The sequence below is a fragment of the Eptesicus fuscus genome, chromosome 16 (genome assembly GCF_027574615.1).
Source record: "Eptesicus fuscus isolate TK198812 chromosome 16, DD_ASM_mEF_20220401, whole genome shotgun sequence".
NCBI classification, from domain to species: domain Eukaryota; kingdom Metazoa; phylum Chordata; class Mammalia; order Chiroptera; family Vespertilionidae; genus Eptesicus; species Eptesicus fuscus.
In genome coordinates, this window is record NC_072488.1 from 11,861,747 (window position 1) to 11,874,929 (window position 13,183).

Consider the following 13,183-nt stretch of genomic DNA (forward strand, 5'->3'; position numbering starts at 1 on the left):
TAGAATTGCTTCCTTGTAAATTTCCCTTATCCCTCGCCCCGCCCCCTCCATTGCTTTTGCTTGGCAACACCTTGACCCTGTGCTATCATCACTGCCTTTCCACTCCAGGCCTGTCCTGCACACACGACTGCGCTCACTGGCCTCCCTTGGAAGTCTCACCACGAGTCTCAGATGGGTACCCAGCACGCTGTGGCAGCCTTCCCACATATGTTTTCTTTCCCACCTTCGAGCACATTGATTTTCCACTTGCCTTCACCACGCACTTCCTGGAGAAAGCAAGAGCAATCGGCAGGGACACCTCCATCATTATACCACCCGTCACACCTACCGATTTCCCAGCTGTGCGCCCAGGCTCACGCTGGATGAGGCTTGCCCTTCTGAAGAGCCCCAGTCTTAAAATCATTCCCTCCGGAACTTTCTGTGCCTCACTCACCCATCAGCTCCTTCAGAGGATCCGCCTGAGGCTCCTCAGGTGAGAGGGAGGCAGTTCAGAGGCGAGTACTGTTTGAGGCTTTGAGGTGTTTTGATGTAAGCAAATTGCTTTTGCCATAAAAAAAGTTTACATATTTAATTCTGTATGAAAAAAAGTGGGAAATGTGAGGCTAAGGACTGAGCATAAATTAGGAGCTTGTTGATAAACAGAAAGGAGGGAAGGAAAGAAAGAAGAAGGGAAGGGAGACTGAGGAAAGGCATGCTAGTCTGCAAGGTCCTCATTAAAATGTTCCCCAAGTCTTGAGAACTGAAAGGGGGAAGTGGCATAGGCAGATCCTAATATTCTAAAACTGCAATCCAATTGCATAAAGACATAAATTTGAATCTAGGAAATCTGAGAGAAAATATTTAAATATTTTATGTTTTTGTTTAGAGCTGATATCTATAAAAATCCATTATATTACACAGATCTATATTATAGAGATTACATATACAAATATTTTATTGCTTATGCAAAAAACGTGATTTGTTGTGGGCTAGAAACTGTGGCTTGCTCAGGTATCACTGCTACTTGATTGTTCTGAGTACTGGCTTTCTGACAGGCTCTGGAATGAAGCCATTTTTTTTCCCCCAAAATATATTTTATTGATTTTTTTACTGAGAGGTAGGGAGAGGGATAGAGAGTCAGAAACATTGATCAGCTGCCTCCTGCACACCTCCTACTGGGGATGTGCCCGCAACCAAGGTACATGCCCTTGACCGGAATCGAACCTGGGATCTTTCAGTCCGCAGGCCGACGTTCTATCCACTGAGCCAAACCGGTTAGGGCTGAAGCCATTTTTTTTTTTTTTTTAATATGTGGCCCCTTTTCACCCGCTGGCCTCTGCTGTGAGACTTTTACCTGTGCGTTGTCCTCTGATCTTCTTTTTCTTTTTCTGTAATCATAAAAATGTCTTTGTTATTTGTAGGAACTTTCTTGTAGACATTTGGCCTCCAAAAGCTTCCTACTATCCCCTGTAGTTCAGAAATTTATCTTGTAAAATAGCAGTCCGTCTTGAATCTGTACGTACTGAAGTAGCCTCTTGAGTTTCTGGATTTTGTTGCTTGCCAAAAGGGTTGTAGTTGTATTTTGCTGGCTTCTTCCTCTTGTCAAAGAATTATCAATATGATCACGAATGTAACATATTAATCGTCTTGAAAAGTGTCAGAAGTGTCTGTGTCGGCTCTGACGTAAAGGGATGCCGGGGAAGAAGCCCCTTCTCTTCCTCGCTGGGTGAAATCAGGCCCACGCACGGTCTGGAATTGCTGCGGCCACCTGAAGCCCCACGTGGAAACGTCACCCACCTGCTGAGAACGGCAAGACAGAAGGATGGACTCGTTGGTGGATCTGGATCGGTGATGACCTTCTCCAGGCTCTGAGCTGACCTTGGGCCACCTCGCCCCTAGGCATCTTGTTTGGGGGTAAGGCCTGTCCTTGGTGTGTGTGCGTGCGCCTGTGTTTAGAAAAGCAAGCGAGAGTGTGTGGACTGCAGCAAAAACATATTGAAACCAGGAAGGGCATAGAAGAAGGCAACAGGAAAGCCTAGGCTGGGCCGCCTTGGCTCACAGGGGGGTCAAAGAACAGGGGACCTTGGAGACAGGTTCAGGGGGTTCCTCTGGGACGGGCTGCCGCTGCCCATTACTCCCCTGGATGCAAGTCTCCTGGGGCCCCTTAGAGGTTAGGGGATAGGCGTGGTGGTGGTGGTGGTGTGTGTGTGTGGGGGGGGGGGGGCGGGGGGGACGGGGAGCAGGAAGGAGAGGGGGAAGGAAATGCTCTCTGGAGGGAGAGCTAAAACTGTCCTTACTGTGGGCTGTAGTTTTCTTCGCTTGTCATGCCACTGTTACAAACTGCCAATAGGGGAACACCTTTCTGTTTGTTTCTGTTGCCCCGAGTCACAGAAGGATGAAAATTATAGGTGGTAAGAAAGTGATTGAGGTGCAAGGGTATTTATTTGAATGTTGGCTATGGCACCAAGGGTCAAGTTTGACAGCCTAAAATACCCTGTGCTTAACAACTGTCAGTTTGGGAAGCTAAACCAAGCAAAGACAGTCATGCAAGAGAGCAGCATTATATATGACAAAAGGCAAATCATTATATGTAATAAAAACAGTACTGTTGTTTTTTTAAAGCATCCAACACTTTTGAAATTTACCCTGATGACTGATGAGTCCTATATGTACAATTGCAAAAATATTTGTGCATTCTGGCATGACTGTCTATTTTTGAGAAAACGAATGGGCAGGGAACTTTTTTACATCAAAAAAGGTGATTAAAGAGCATCTAACAAGCCAAAATAAATAAATAAATAATAACATGGTGCAATGGCAGTCTGGCAGCTTTATACAGGATGTCACCACACATTTCCCAAACTCTCCTGATGGGAATCCTCCTGGCAACACACAATGACAGTGAGCTTATTCCATGTGAAACATGTGAACACGGTGGATGTGGGTTGCCTGAAAGGCAGGGCAGTGATGGAGATTAAAGTGAAATGCTGTCACTAAACATTTGCAGCCTCAGTCTTTGGCATCCTAGCCATCATTCAAAACATGCTCTAACTGGGCAAGAGAGGCCTCATGATCAATTGATATGAAGGGCTAAAATGTGGAAGCAAACTCGGTGTCCATTGACGATGAATGGATAAGCAAAATATGGTGTATTTATGTACAAGGGATAGTATTCAACTTCAAAAAGGAGGGACATTTTGCCCTAACCAGTTTGGCTCAGTGGATAGAGGGTCGGCCTGCGGACTCAAGGATCCCAGGTTCGATTCCGGTCAAGGGCACGTACCTTGGTTGCAGGCACATCCCTAGTAGGGGGTGTGCAGGAGGCAGATGATTGATGTTTCTCTCTCATCAATGTTTCTAATTCTCTCTCCCTCTCCCTTCCTCTCTGTAAAAAAAAATCAATAAAATATTGTCAGGAGCCAAGTGTCCCCTTCAGGGTTCAACCCGTAGGTTTCAACCTTTCTATCTGCTATCAAAGAACATTCCAAAATGACAGTTATGATCTAGATGTGGGATTTATAACCTTTTCTAACTGCTCCAAAAAAATATTATTTTTTTTTTAAAGGAGGAACATTTTGCAGCATGTTACAACATGGATGAACCTCGAGGACTTTAATCTTAGTGAAATAAGCTGGTCACAAAAAGACAAATACTGTATGATTCCACGTATGGGAGGTACTTAAGAGTAGTCAAAATCATAGAGACAGAAAATAGGATGGTGATTGCCAGGGGCTGGGTGAAGTGGGAAATGGGGAGTTATTGCCCTAACTGGTGTGGCTCAGTGGATAGAGCGTCGGCCTGCGGACTGAAAGGTCCCGGGTTCCATTCCGGTCAAGGGCATGTACCTTGGTTTCAGGCACATCCCTAGTAGGGGGTGTGCAGGAGGCAGCTGATCGATGTTGTTCTCTCATCGATGTTTCTAACTCTCTATCCCTCTCCCTTCCTCTCTGTAAAAAAATCAATAAAAATATATTAAAAAAAGAAATGGGGAGTTATTGACTAATGGGTATAGAGTTTCAGTTTTGCAAGATGAAAAGAGTTCTGGAGATGGCTGGTGGTGGTGGCACAACACTATGACTGTATTTATTTATTTATTTTTTTAAATATATTTTATTGATTTTCTACAGAGAAGAAGAGAGAGGGATAGAGAGTTAGAAACATCGACCAGCCGCCTCCTGCACACCCCCCACTGGGGATGCGCCCGCAACCAAGGTACATGCCCTTGACCGGAATCGAACCCAGGACCCTTGAGTCCGCAGGCCGACGCTCTATCCACTGAGCCAAACCGGTTTTGGCACTATGACTGTATTTTTTTTTTTTAATATATTTTATTGATTTTTTACAGAGAGGAAGGGAGAGGGATAGAGAGTTAGAAACATCGATGAGAGAGAAACATCGACCAGCTGCCTCTTGCACATCCCCCACCGGGGACGTGCCCGCAACCAATGTAAATGCCCTTGACCGGAATCGAACCTGGGACCTTTCAGTCCGCAGACCGACGCTCTATCCACTGAGCCAAACCGGTTTCGGCTCTATGACTGTATTTAATACCACGAAGCTATATTCTTAAAAATAATTAAGATGGTAAATTTTATGTTATGTATATTTTACCACAATAAAAGTTTGGGTGGGTGGGGGGAGAAAGCTGGAGTGGCTTTATTAATGTCAGACAAAGGAGACTTCAGAGCAATGAAAAGTACCAGCTATCAAGAGGGACATTTTGTGGCGACAAAAGAGTCAATTGACAAGGAAGGGAACACATACCAAGCCGTTATCAGGCTGCTGTAATGAAGTGCCACCGGTTGGGTGGCTTGTAAACAACACAAAGTTCTTTCTCACAGTCCTGGCGGCTGGAAGTCCTGTCACAGGCCAGTAAGTGAGGACAAGCAGAGTAGGGAAACCAAGACAGTTAAACAAGCCGTTTGCAGCCATCTAGTAAATCCTATCTTCCTTAAATCAGCACACTCAGGAGGAGATGATTTGTACCTCTCCTCCCCAGCCAGAGGGTAAATAGCTTAAATCACCCTACCCGGAGAGACAGATAGTAGAAATCCATTGGTGACCTTGGCCAACCACTCCGAAGGACAGATGAAGTTATTAAAGGCACATCAGTTATTCTGGCACATCAGCATAAACCTGACCCTGTCCCGAGGCCCCTTTTTCTCTGACTTCCTAGTGAGCCAAAGCAGCCCCGCCGAGGCTCATTTCCCCACCTAGTCCCTCTCCTGTTACCCTAGGGCCCAGGCCCTCCCTTGTTTCACCATCCCCAGTTTTAATAAACATCCTCTAAGTTCACCTGAACTTGTGTTGTGAAATTTTTCCTGCATGAAATCGAGAACAAACACAGTTGGGGGGATAAGGACACATATGTAATACAGAAAGAAAAAGAAAGAGAGAGAGAGAGAGAGAGAGAAGGAAGGGAGGGAGGGAGAAAAAGAAAGAAAGAAAAGGAAGGAAGGAAGGAAGGAAGGAAGGAAGGAAGGAAGGAAGGAAGGAAGGAAGGAAGGAAGGAAGGAAGGAAGGGAACACACACTACCAGCCAGCCCTAGGCAGACCCACCAAGGGCCCATCCCCTTCCCAGTCCAAAATCAGGGTGCCAGCATGATTGGGTTCTGGGGAAGGGGAGACCGGACAATGCCTGGGTTCGGGCTGTTCGTCACTACTTGAGCCAATTAAGCAGAGACAGGGTTGCATACGCAAATGTTTTTATTTTCCAATATTTCCAGCAGCAAGGGAGAGGGCCTAGGAGCTCTCAGGGGAGGGCTCAGCAGAACATTCATTAGCTTTCCAGGCGAGTTCTTTGATATGTTGATGTACAAAAGTGATCCCATTGAGGGACTAATCATTTTCTGATTAATTTCACCTTCAAAGAATGTCACAGGTGTGGCTCAGTGGTTGAGTTGACCTATGAACCTGGAGGTCACAGTTCAATTCTGGTCAGGCACATGGGCTCAATCTCCAGTGGAGGGCATGCAGGAAGCAGCCGATCAATGATTTTCTCTCATCATTGATGTTTCTCTCTCTCTCTCTCTCTCTCTCTCTCTCTCTCTCTCTCTCTCTCCCTCTGAAATCATTACAAACATATTAAAAAAAAGAAAAAAAAGAAAAGAATGTCCCTGAGGCGGGGTCTGCCCCAGCACCGTCTGGAATGTGTAAACTCTGCTCCTCAGTGTCCTTGTTTAGGGAAGATAAGACATTTGGTTTATTATCTACCTGTAAATTGCTCAACAAGTGTGTTCAGCTATCTGCTTCAGTTTTCCCATTCCATTTACCAAGTAACGTTAACACAAAAAACCATTGAAACCTGTAAAGAATTTTGTGAGTTTATTCGAGCCAAACTGTAGACATACGCCGAGAAGCAGAACCTCAACGAATTGAGATAATGATCTGGAGAATGGCAGGTTACATCTGTATTTATACATTGCAATCAAAGGAAGGGACATAGGTGGGTTACATGAAATCCATTGGTGATAGAGTAGAGAGGTGGGAGAAAGCAAAGCGGGGAAACCCGTGGAATTGGATAAAAAGTAAAATGTAAAATGATGGACACATACTTAGGTGGGTGCAGGAACAATTAACATAACAACAATGAAGGAATTTGTGGCATCTGTCCTGGCGCCCAGCACCTTAGGCTGTGCCTCAAGGGGTCCAGAAAAAGGGAGGTCACAAGTTACCCAGACATTTCAAGGGTCTGTTATTATAGATGCAAAAAGACAGATAGGCTCAGTTAAGGTAAAGGTTGACCTTGTCAGTGAAGACACCGGCCTAGGATATAACTACCCACCATAACTGCTGTTAGTTAAAGTTTCATTTCAGACCATCCTTTGTGGTTACTTTAGGTCTCTGAGTTTGCAAGACCGCCATGCAGGCCTTCCCTGAGCTTGTCAGGTTAGCATGTGGCCCCTTTCGTCCACAGAATTTTTCTAGCTTCTTATTAACCTGCCTCAACACTGAAAGCATAATCTATAAAAGAAAAAATTGACTAACCAGATTTCACCAAAATGTAACTTTTACTCTGTGAAGGATACTCTTAAGAGAATAAAAAGACACTTAACAGATGGGAAGAAAATATTTACAAATCACATATCAGACAAAGGACTTGGATCCAAGATATATAAAGAACTCTCAAAACTCAATGAAAAGAAAACAAGCCAATATAATAAGTGGGCAAAGATTTGAACTGACACTTCACCAAAGAAGCCATATGGGTGGCAAATAAGCACATTAAAAAAATGCTCAACATCATTAGTCATTAGGAAATTGCACAACAAAACCACAATTATATACCAGTTCACACCCACTGAGACGGCTATAATAAAAATACAGACAATAACAAGTGTTGAGAAATTGGAGCTCCAATACACCATTGATGGAAACGTAAGAGCTCACAGCTGTTGTGGAAAACTGTTTGACAGTTTCCTCAGAAAGTTAAGCATTGAGTTACCATATGACCCAGCAATTCTACTCCTAGGTGTATAACCAAGAGAACTGAAAACATGTGTTCACACAAGTACTTCTACACCAGCAGCCATAGCAGCATTATTCATAATAGCCCAAAGTGGAAACAATCTAAATATTCAAGTGATGAATGAACCAGCAAATTAATGGTATAGCCGCACAACGAAATATTATGCAGCCATAAAAAAGAATGAACTATTGATGCATGCTACAACATGGGTAGACCTTGAAAACATGCTAAGTGAGAGAAGCCAGACACAAAGGCCACCTATTATATGATATGATTCCATTTATATGATTGTCCAGAACAGACAGATCCATAACAACAAAAAGTAGATTAGTTACAGTCAGAGGATGAGGGGTAGAGGCGATTGAGTGCACAGTTTCTCTTGTGAGGTATTTTAGTCAGATGTGACTGCCATAAAAAAATATATATATATATATCATAGAATGGATGACCTAACCAACAGAGATCTATTTCTCATGCTCCTGGAGGCTGGAAAATCTAAGATCAAGGTGCTGGCAAGGTAGGTTTCATTCTGAGGTCTCTTCTCTTGGCTTGTAGACAGCTACCATCTGGCTGTGTTCACATGGCTTTTCCTTGGTGTGTGAGCATGGAGACACCTCTTTTTCTCTCCTAACATGGGCACTAGTCCCATTGTAAGGGCCCCACCCTCCTAATATTATTTCCTCTCTCTCTCTAACAACCTCCCAAAGGCCCCCTCTCCAAATATCTTTACATTGTGGGGTTAGGAGGCTTCAACATATTAATTTTGGGAGCAATTCATTCCATAGTAGAATTTGATGGAAATGTTCTGGAATCAGATAGTACTGATGGTTGAACAGCTTTGCGAATATACTAAAGACCACTGAATTGGCACAGTAAGATACCACCACATATCTACTAGAATGGCTAAGATTTTAAAAATAAATAAAACAAAACAAACATGACAACACTAAGTGCTGCCTAGAATGTGGAGGCACCAGAACCCTCATATATTGCTGATAGTGCAAAATAGTGAGGCCACTCTGGGAAAGTTGGCCAATTTCTTACAAACTTCAACATACAACACACATATCACACGACTCAAGAATCTCATTCCTAGGTATTAATTCAAGTGAAGTAAAAACCCATGTTTATAGAAAAACTGAAAAACCACTGTACAAATGTTTACAGTAGCATTGTCTGTATTCACCCAAACCTGGAAACAATACAAAAAATTGTGCCACATCACTAGTTAGCAATCAAAAGGAAAAAAGTAATTTTAAAATAATTTCATTTATTTTTTATCCTTGATCGGCTACCTCCTGTAGGCCCCACACAGGTGATGGAGCCCACAACCCCGGGAATGTGCCCTGACCGGAATCAAACCGTGACCTCCTGGTTCATAGGTCGATGCTCAACCACTGAGCCATGCCAGTTGAACAGGAAAAAACTATTGATACAACATAGATGAGTCTCAAATGCATTATGCTAAATAAAAGAAGCCAGATTCAAAAGATCATATATACATGATCCCATTTATATAAATTCCTGGAAAAAGCAAAAGTACTGTATAGGGATGAGGAACGGATGGATGCTTGTCAGAGATACACTGCGTCTTCAGTTCTTGACCCTGTGTTCTGTTAGGACACTGGACTTTTTCTGAATTGCTGTGCCCCTCACTCCCTCTCTGCCTGAAGCTCCCCTCCCACAAGCTCCCTTAGGTTTAGCCTCTACATTCTGCATATTAGTTATGGCTCCTCGTCTGCTTTCATTTTCCAAAACTGTGTTGAAGTCTCTTGACCCCCATCATCATTTTTCCCTTCTCTTTAAGCCTATGGGTTTATGGTCTTTTTATTTCTTTACTGTTATGACAGTGAGGATTTGGGAGGAAACAGATAAATACATATTTAGTATACTTACACAAGCTCTTCTTTTTTTTTAAATTACTTTATTGATTAAGGTATCACATATTTGTCATACAAGCTCTTCTTTAATCAAGTCTAAAACATATAGTTTAGCTAATGGGTATTATTATTATTTTTTTAATATACTTTATTGATTTTTTACAGAGAGGAAGAGAGAGGGATAGAGTTAGAAACATCGATGAGAGAGAAACATCGATCAGCTGCCTCTTGCACACCCCCCACTGGGGTTGTGCCCGCAACCAAGGTACATGCCCTTGACCAGAATCGAACCCGGGACTCTTGAGTCTGCAGGCCGACGCTCTATCCACTGAGCCAAACCGGTTTCGGCAAATGGGTATTATTTTCATATATATTTTCTCTCTCTGGCCAACCTCAGAAAACATAGATGTTTACCAGACATGATTGCAGTAAGTATCTCCATGCAAGCAACTGGATTTTTGTCTCCCAGAATGGACACACGTAAGAGTTGTCACATGGTTTCAGGTCTAGCAGCCAGAATTTCCAGCAGCTGCCTGGGGCGTGGGCCAGAGTTCCTGGGAATCCGACAAACCAGTGGTTTTACACAGGGCTGTGGGAACTGGGCTGCCCACTAATAGTGGTGAGCTGGCGATGTGGCAAAGGAGACGAGGGTCTTTGTATGTCTATGAGCAGCCTCCCAGTAGTCACACTTATAATCAGGACCCAGAAATGCCTTTTCATCACTTACATCATAATCATCCCTTCATAGAAAGGCATAAAAATAGTGTGGAACTGGCACTGACTCCCATAGGAATCATTCCTGTTCTAATTTTTCCTACGGCATCTTGACCTTCAATCCCAAGTGGTCTTTGACAGGACAGTAATACTCAAGTATTCCACACCAAGAAAATGGCAGGGTCCCAGGCAGCAGTGGGGCTTGTGTCCCCTCTTTAGATGCCACAGCAGAGCTACAGTGGTGCCCAGTGGTGGCTTTGAAGGCTTGGGCCACACAGATGTAGATTGCAGGTTGCAACATGCCCTGCATACACACATCTCATTTTTTAACAAACCTGCCACTGTTCATCTTTGCCAGCTGGCCCTAAAAATTTAGGTTTTATAATTTTACAAAACTACTAGAGGCCCAGTGCATGGATTCGTGCACATTGAAAGGAAATTAATTAGAAGGTGGCCGGTGGGGCAGGACTGGGCGAGGACCGGGCACGCCCTGGAGCCAACCTCCCGTGGTCCCTCCCTGGCTGGCCACACCTGGGGCAGTGCCGGGGCTCTAAGGGTGTCTGCGGAGTGAGAAGAGTCCCTCCGGCAGGTGGGACGACCTGCAGGGATTGGGCCGAAACCGGCAGTCCAAGGGGTCCCAGAGTACCAGAGGGCACTCTGTAAAGTTGCTGTTGCTCAGCAGCTCCTGCACTGAACGTCTACCTCACCCCTCTCTGCCCCCCTTCACCCCCCTCTGTGGTCAGTGCACATCATACCTACCAGCTGCCGGTCGCTTAGTCTTTTATATATATAGATGATCTTCTGGGCCAGGTAAATCAAGATTTTCTTTTGAAAGGGGCAGATACAGTGTACTTTATTGATGGTACATAAGATAGAACTCCCTAAGCTCCTCCCCTTCCTCAGAGGTTCTGGGATAGAAACTGTGTTAAGGATAGGATTCTCAGTGTCAGGGGTCAAGTTGGTGCGAGGAGTCCCCGGCAGCTGAGGGTCCCTCTCTCCCTCTGTCCTGTCATTGAGGCTGGTGGCCCAAGGGCTCTTTTTGGAGGTGATTTGAACCATAAGGTCCACCACCCATTGCTATAGACAAACTCATTATCACCCCAGGAAATGAGCTTGACAAAGTGGTCATGGAAGGCAGTGCCAGCCCCAGCATCAGAGATGGAAGAGTGGGTTCAAGTGGCAGGAGACAAGCTGGTCCTCAGTGTAGCCCCGATGCCCTTTAGGGAACACTTGGATGCTGCTTTTCCACCTTGATGTCCTCATATCTGAGTTTTCTCCAGATGACAGTTCAAATCCATGACCAGTACATTGTGGGTGGGGACACAGAAGGTTATGCCCGTGTGTTTGTTTCCCATTCAGCTCAGGGCTGACCTTGCCCACAGCACTGTCAGTACCAGAAGCAAGAACGATGTTCTGGGCAGCCCCTCAGCCATCATGCCACAGCTTCTCAGAGGGGACATCAGGATCTCCTGGCGGCAGTGATGGTATGGGCTATGGCCATAAGTCACTTAATCATGCCCAAGTTGTCATGGGTGACCTTGGCCAGGGGAGCCAGGCAGTTGGTGCAAGAGGCACTGCTGACAATATTGAGGAAGTCATACTTTTCATGGCTCATGCCCATCACAAATAGGGGGGCTTCTTGTTTTGAATGCTGTTTGAGCCTCTTTTAGGTGGGCATTCTATTTATGCTGCTGGAAGCATCCTAAATGGTTCATCTGAATGTATTTTGAATCTCACTCAGCAAGTTTTAATAGACCCAGTCTTAGCGAAAGAGCCTTATCCTACCCAGGTAAAATTATTTTATCACTGGCCTAGTAGCATTGCATGGGTTTTTCTCAACTTGTCACGAAAGAATCACAGAAACTCTCCCACAGATTGTTGGTGGGGGGATGGATAGATGCGAGACAGAGTCTTGCTTCCTAGGATGGAATCATGTTTATTAATAGTCCTCTATGTCCTCTGTTACTGACAGCTTCAGAGATCTGAACTGAAGTGCTAGCCAGGCAGGCCAACTTTATGAACAGATGGATGCTATTTCACAATTGTGGATGTGAGAATGGCGACCTTTAGTTCAGAAGTTGAGGATGGTGATCCTGAGATATCATTAGCATCAATGGCATCTGTGCTGTCACTTTTTGTTTTGTTAATCCTCACCCAAGGATATTTTTCCATTGGTTTTTTTAAAAATATATTTTATTGATTTTTTATAGAGAGGAAGGGAGAGGGATAGAGTTAGAAACATCGATGAGAGAAAACATCGATCAGCTGCCTCCTGCACACCTCCTACTGGGGATGTGCCCACAACCAAGGTACATGCCCTTGACTAGAATCGAACCTGGGACCCTTCAGTCCACAGGCTGACGCTCTATCCACTGAGCCAAACCAGTTAGGGCTCCATTGGTTTTTAGAGAGCAGAAAGGAGGGGGAGAGACAGAGAAACATCAAAGTGAGAGACACATTGATTGGTTGCCTCCTGCATGTGTCTTGACCAGGGCTGGGATCAAGCCTGCAACCGAGGTATCTGCCCTTGACCAGAATGGAATCCAGGACCCTTCAGTCGAGGGGCCGACACTCTATCCACTGAGCCAAACCAGCTGGAGCTATGTATCCTTTTTATTTCTATTTGTGCCTTTTCTTTTTCCTTGACCATTTTTTTGCCCGAGTTGAAATCTATTACTCCTGTTGAGCAATGTAAAATTGGACTGAAAATCCACATGAGAGCTGATTTACAGTATGTGGATAAATATATTGAAGAACACATGAGAGTCCAGTTAAGCCTAGAACACTGGCAGGCAGCTCTGGGGTGGGGCGGTTGGCCAGGAGCAATGTCCCCTCAGCCCTCAGGTGGAGGGGCTGCCAAGAGGAAGGCAGACCTCAGGAGAGCCAACCTGGCTTTTCTGGGACCGTCCACAGACCTGCCTGGGACCAAGTCTCTCTTGAGGGGCCGAGAGCTTGTGCAGACTTGTTTCTGGGCAGCTGAACAGGGCCAAGCAAGGGTACAGAGCAGGTGTAGGGATGAGCAGTGTTCTTCACAGACCATAAAAGTCCATCTTGAATGTTCTATTTCTAAAGCCAAATAGCATTCTTCCTCTAGCCCCCAAAGTGAAAGTCTCAGAGCAGCAGGGGGAGAGATGCACAGGTC